General features: G+C 42.9%; 1 protein-coding gene and 1 pseudogene across 2 annotated transcripts in view; one reads left to right on the top strand and one right to left on the bottom strand.

The window, feature by feature from the left end:
- Iqck (IQ motif containing K) overlaps positions 1-6,000 on the bottom strand; it is a 145,040-nt gene that overhangs the window by 118,938 nt on the left and 20,102 nt on the right. The gene's annotated exons all lie outside the window — the stretch shown is intronic.
- Positions 5,035-5,668, top strand: LOC105743962 (annotated as a pseudogene).

Here is a 6,000-nt window from a genome sequence, read left to right as displayed (position 1 = left end):
TATATATATTCATACAGGAAGGCAAAGGTCCCCAAACTTCTATCTCCCTCCAACTTAAATGACATTTTTCATTTTCTGGGTATTAGATGAGATAACCTAAATCCTTTACTTTTACCTACAATGCTGCATACACCAGCATGCACAGGAAATGTCTGTACAGTACTGTTGGTCCACAGCTATGCTTCTACCAGCTATTTATACAAAGCAACCATTTTCCATCCTTTATCTTTCACAAAGTAGATTTGTTCAACACACTGTAAAACTGCTAGCACCACCTAATTTTACTAGAACTAAAAAGTTCATTGACTTTATTTATATTGTCCTTTTAATAGCATAGAGGTGTCACCCAGATCATCTCTATGACCTTTTCAACCATGGTTGAAAGCAACTATGTAGAAAAGGATTAAGTGCACTTATTTTACCTGCTAAATCATACCATGAAATGTATAGACTCCTTATATAATTCCAAGGCTGAGAAAATTCATGAGACTCATACTCTTAAACTTTATTGTCCCAAATTATAATCTCAAGACTTAAGAAAGAAATACCTGCTTATTAAATGGGCTGAACTTTATTAACATCTAATGTACATGTAGATTAGGATTGTTATTAAATTTAAAATTTTTTAAATGGCATATATGAAAGGATTGGATGATTACTAAATAAACATCAAAATAATCAATCTTGCATAGAGCACTGAGGGTACATTGGGGTAGCAAGCACAGTCTGCCTGATCCCAGAAACAGGATTCTCAATTTTTGGTCCATGTACCATGTACTGCCTCACTCATGTGTGAAGACACATTTACACATACACCAGCACACATGTGCACGGTCGTGTGCGCACACACACACATCACACACTGCTATGGTTTGAGTATATCCCCCAAGGGTTCTTATGTTGGGAGCTTGGTCCTTGGTGCAGAGGTATTGGGAGATAGTATGGAACCTTTAAGAAGTGTAACTTACTGGGAAATAATCAGGTCATTGGTGTTTAGAAGGAACTAATGTAGTTCTCATGAGACCCTGGTTCTCATGAGAGGGTTATTATAAAAAGAGCAAGATCAGCTCCTCCTCTCCTTCTGGCTTTCCTTTCTCACTGTGTGATCTTTCCCTCTCTTACATGCTCCCACCAGAATGCCATCTGCCATATGATGTGGTTGTGTGGTTCCTTGCTGGAGCTGTTATGCATTTCAGACCTCCAGACACTAAAACTGTGAGCTAAATAAACCTCTCTTCTTTGTAAGTTACTCAGCCTCAGGTGTGTCACTGTAGTAACAGAAAATAGACTAAAACACACCTACCAAGTGTGCAATTGCCCAAGGGCTCTGTGGCATTGTAAGTAGGTGTCACTTCTCTCATTCTATGCTATATTTCCCTTAGTCTTCCCTGGAGTCTCACAGTGCTCACAAGACAAGTACATAAAGGACTTGCTAGCTTCTGCTCCTCTTCTCCACAGCCCTCAGCTCCATCTTTCACAGCAGAATCTGGCCTCTGCTTCTAGACTACTTGAACACATGGTTCAGGGATCAAACTTTTCTACTCTGGATCCAGACCACTCAGTCTGGGTCCTGGCTCTGCCACTTCTTCACTGCACATCAGATTCGTGACTGTCCCCAGTGCTATATGGCCTATGTGGCCTCTAAGATGCTGACAATAGTGCCCAGCTCCAAGGATTGTTGGGAGATGCTATGGTGAATTATAAGTGTCCACCCCATGAAGTCACGGGGGGGGGGGGCTTCTGCAGTTTGTGATTATTTTTTTAAATGAATTTTATTGAGAAAGAAATAGCAATGAGACAGTTTCAAAACAGATTAGTAGGACAGTTACAATAATTAATACATTGCATATTATTGTCTTTGTAGTAGTTATTCAGAGTACAAGATGCAGACATGCTATCTGGTCTAAACATTATTAGTATAAATCTTTTCATTGAACTAAGAGAAAGTAGCTGCGTATCTATCCTATTTTGTATATACATATATATATATATATATATATTTATTTTTTCTTCACTACAAAAAGCAAATTGATCAAGCAATGGCTGTGACTCATCCACATGGCTAACACTGACAAAAGATCTACAAACTGCTGTACAGGGTTTCAGGGTAAATCCTGAGGGGATTTGACTGACCTTGTCAGATACAAAAGTTACATTTCTTGTTATATAGGTCTTGCTTTATCTTGGTCTTAACCATCCAGCAGAAAAGTATAAAAATGAGGTATAAAAAGTAAAGCTACATTAATATGCTGAGCTGTAAAAGGCTCAAGTCAACAACTTCTGATAATTGCCAGTTCTGTTGATAACCCACTACTATTATGGACTATTGGACTATATTGGGTTATTTTGCTGAATTCACGCACCTACAATATTTGAATGGCAATGTGATTGATTACTGGGGGTGTGGATGCTGCACCTGCCCTGGAGTAGGTAATTTGCATTTCAATGTAAGGAGGGAAGAGAAACGAGTTGCTGAGCTGCTGTTACTCCTCCATTTTGCTCTCTGCTCTTTGCTGCCATAAAAGGTTACCCTCTGCCATGTGCTGCTCTGCCTTGGAGCCAGGTGAGTATGGACTGAAACCTCCAGTAACTGTGAGCTAAATAAACCTTTCCTTTCCTAATATTGAGTGTTGGGTATTTGTCCTAGCAATGAGATAAAAGTAACTGAGACAAGAGGTCTTAATGATTTCTTGCTTGCAAATTGCTTAGAACAATGTCTGACCCAAAGCAAGGGCTTTGAATGTCCTAGCAACTGCTGTTCCTAAAGTCCAGCCTCTTGCTCAACCTTCTGGCTCTGCAGTGGCCTCAAGACACCTTTATTTCAGGTGATTTGCACCTTGCTCAGTTCTAGCTTTTGTGGAGCCACAGACCTGATCAGTACCCACCTCACTGACCTCCCTGTACATAGATCCAGGCACTGTAGGTCCAGTTCTGAAACTATCTCTTGTGGATAACAGCTATGGCAAACTGACCAAAAGGACATTGACCACTCTCATAGCCTGCTGTCTTTAAGCTAGGTCCTGACCTTGAGGAACCATATTCATTTCTTTGTTCAAAAAACATTTATTGTCTCCCTATAGTTCCAGGCACTTAGTATGCTACACTGTAGAACAAAACAGAAAATAAGCAAAGCAAATATAAATAACTAGAAGTCAGCATTTTAAGGGCAAAATACAAACCAGCAATTATTCTTGAGCAGCCAAATATATATATGCTATTTCAAGATATAATTTGAATGGCTCCAATAAACAATGAGTTATATTACTGCTTAAGAGCCATTTGGGGTTGGAGAGACAGCTGGGTGGTCTAAGTGCCTGCCTGGCAAGCAAAGGACCCAGGTTTGATCCCTGGTACCACAAGCCATGCCAGGCCTGTGCCAAGCCAGCCACTGAAACCAGGTAGGGTGGTGCATGCCTGTAATCACAGCACTGGGGAGACTGAGACAGGAGGATCACTGAGTCTAAGCTGCATAGTGAGACCCTACACCAAAAAAATAAATTAAGAAAGAGAAAAAGAGTCATTTGAAGGTAAGTTCAGTTTGTGGTGACAGATAAGAATGCTGCCTTGTGTGATTTGGGTTGGAGGCCCATTATCAGTCAGGTGGAGCATCTCTTCCCAGGGACAGGATATGTGGAAGGAAATGAAGGAAGAAAATGCAAATCGCCAGGAGATCCACTGGTGTCTGACAAATGTTGAGATAGCAATAATGTGATTTTGAAAATAATCCAGAAAATATGTGATGGGGTGTGTGTGTGTGTGTGTGTGTGTGTGTGTGTGTATAAGGAATCAGATTTAATTAACCTCCTAACTCAAGAAACAAAGTCAACAGTGAGCCACCCACTGTGTATATTTGTGGCATTCAAAAAACTGAGCTTCCAGGCATACTAAACGAAAGAGGGGAAGAGAGTAGACATTTGTTGATGCCAGTGAGCATTTTTAAGTACTTCTCTTCCTTCCAATACCAGGAAAAGCTCTGTCACCCCTTTAATAGTGAAGGCAACCGAGGCTCAGGTTACTTGGGCCACACTACTTTTAAAGTTTCTCAGTTCTTGCTAGTTTATGGTTTTTAAGAATCCCCGTTTTCTGTCTTCCCTGATCTATCATAAAATTGAAACTTCACTGCTCCGCTGAAGCACCCTGTAGCATTTGATGCTTGGACTGCTTTCATTTACTCTCAGCATGACTCATCTGCAGGATGGCAATGATGAGCGAGATGTGAGCTGGCATGAGGACGCTTCATTAATCGCGAATACAAACAGAAACCTCTTAGATTCTTTAAAAGCACATGATCACTGCCTGGGGACTGGGAACTGCTCCTAGTTCCCTCATTATAAAATTATTTATGGGCAAACATTAGATATGTAACCTTCAATGTAAAATCTTAATTGCTGCTCTTTAAGCTGATTTTGGACCCTCTGAAGGGATACAAATTAGAAGCATAATGACCAAATAAATAAGAAAGGCTGCACAATAAAATATAGCTGCTCCAAAGTCCAGAAATGAATTCCCAGAGTCAGACTGGCTCATGCCATTTCTTCTCATTCATTCTTGTTTCAGATGAGTGAAAAAGAACAGATGGCAGGGAGAAAAATAAGTATGACCTTTGTTCATCATTGTCCTTCACCTATCACAGAAGGCTCTAGTGCTGTTCTGCGGGTTCCTGGACCGGGGCATGTCTCATCTTCTCTGTGCCCCCAGAGCCTGGTTCTCATGATCAGCATGTAGTAGGGCATAATGAATGCTTACTGAATAAAGGCTCAGTAGCTTAAGCTGCTGGCAGATATTCTTTACATATTTGCGGAGATGATTCCTCTGTGTCCACGCCATTGCTTAATCACTATAGTCCATCCTTTGCTCAGTTTAACACACTGAACATATTTTGGTCAACACCATATGATAAAAAGTGATATAACTACTGGATGTGATCTGTGGGATGGTCTGGTTCCCCTCATTTAGCGGCAGAGACTAAAGTCAAGGAGACAAAACCACATGACCGCCTTTTGGTTCCACCGATCTGAGGCCTAAGAGGCAGTCATGGCGCCCAGCCGGAATGGCATGATTGTGAAGCCCACTTCCACAAGGACTGGCAGCAGCGTGCGGCTATGTGGTTCAGTCAGCCAGCTCGGAAGATCCTCAGGCACAAGGCCCGGCAGACCAAAGAGTGCCGCATGGCCCCGCGCCCCGCATCCGGGCCCATCTGGCCCACTGTGCGCTGCCTCACGGTGCGCTACCACACCAAGGTCCGAGCCGGCAGGGGCTTCAGTGTGGAGGAGCTGCAAGTGGCCGGTATTCACAAGAAGGTGGCCCGGACCATTGGCATCTCGGTGGACCCAAGGCGGCGGAACAAACCCACCGAGTCCCTGCAGGCCAATGTGTGGCGGCTGAAAGAGCACCGCTCCAAGCTCATCCTCTTCCCCAGGAAGCCATCAGCCCCCCAAAGGGAGACAGCTCTGCTGAAGAACTCAAGTTGGCCGCCCAGCTGACAGGACCTGTGATCCCCATCAGGAATGTCTACAAGAAGGAGAAGGCCAGGGTCATCACAGAGGAGGAAAAGAACTTTAAGGCATTCGCCAGTCTGCGCATGGCCCGTGCCAACGCCCGGCTCTTTGGCATCCGGGCGAAGAGAGCCAAGGAAGCCGCAGAGCAGGATATTGAGAAGAAAAAATAAAACACTGTTGGGATCTTGTAATAAATGCTCAGAAAAGAAAGAAAGAAAAACAAAAACAAAAACACACATGACCACTGCAGGGTCAAGCTAAGAGTTCTGCTCCTCCACCCCTCCATCTTCTCTCCCATCTCACATCTGTTCAACACCTAGTAGAGACTCATCCGCATGGGTGACACTGACAGAGGTTCTACAATCTGAGGTACACGATCTCAGGATAAATCCTGAGGGGATTTCACTGACCTTATCAGACCCAAAAGCTACAAATCTTGTTACATAGGTCCTGCTTTACCTTGGTCTTAACCATCCAGCAGAAAAGTATAAAAATGAAATAT

The sequence above is a fragment of the Octodon degus genome, unplaced genomic scaffold (assembly GCF_000260255.1).
Source record: "Octodon degus isolate 3935 unplaced genomic scaffold, OctDeg1.0 scaffold00195, whole genome shotgun sequence".
Lineage (NCBI taxonomy): Eukaryota > Metazoa > Chordata > Mammalia > Rodentia > Octodontidae > Octodon > Octodon degus.
This window is presented reverse-complemented; position numbering and strand designations above follow the sequence as displayed.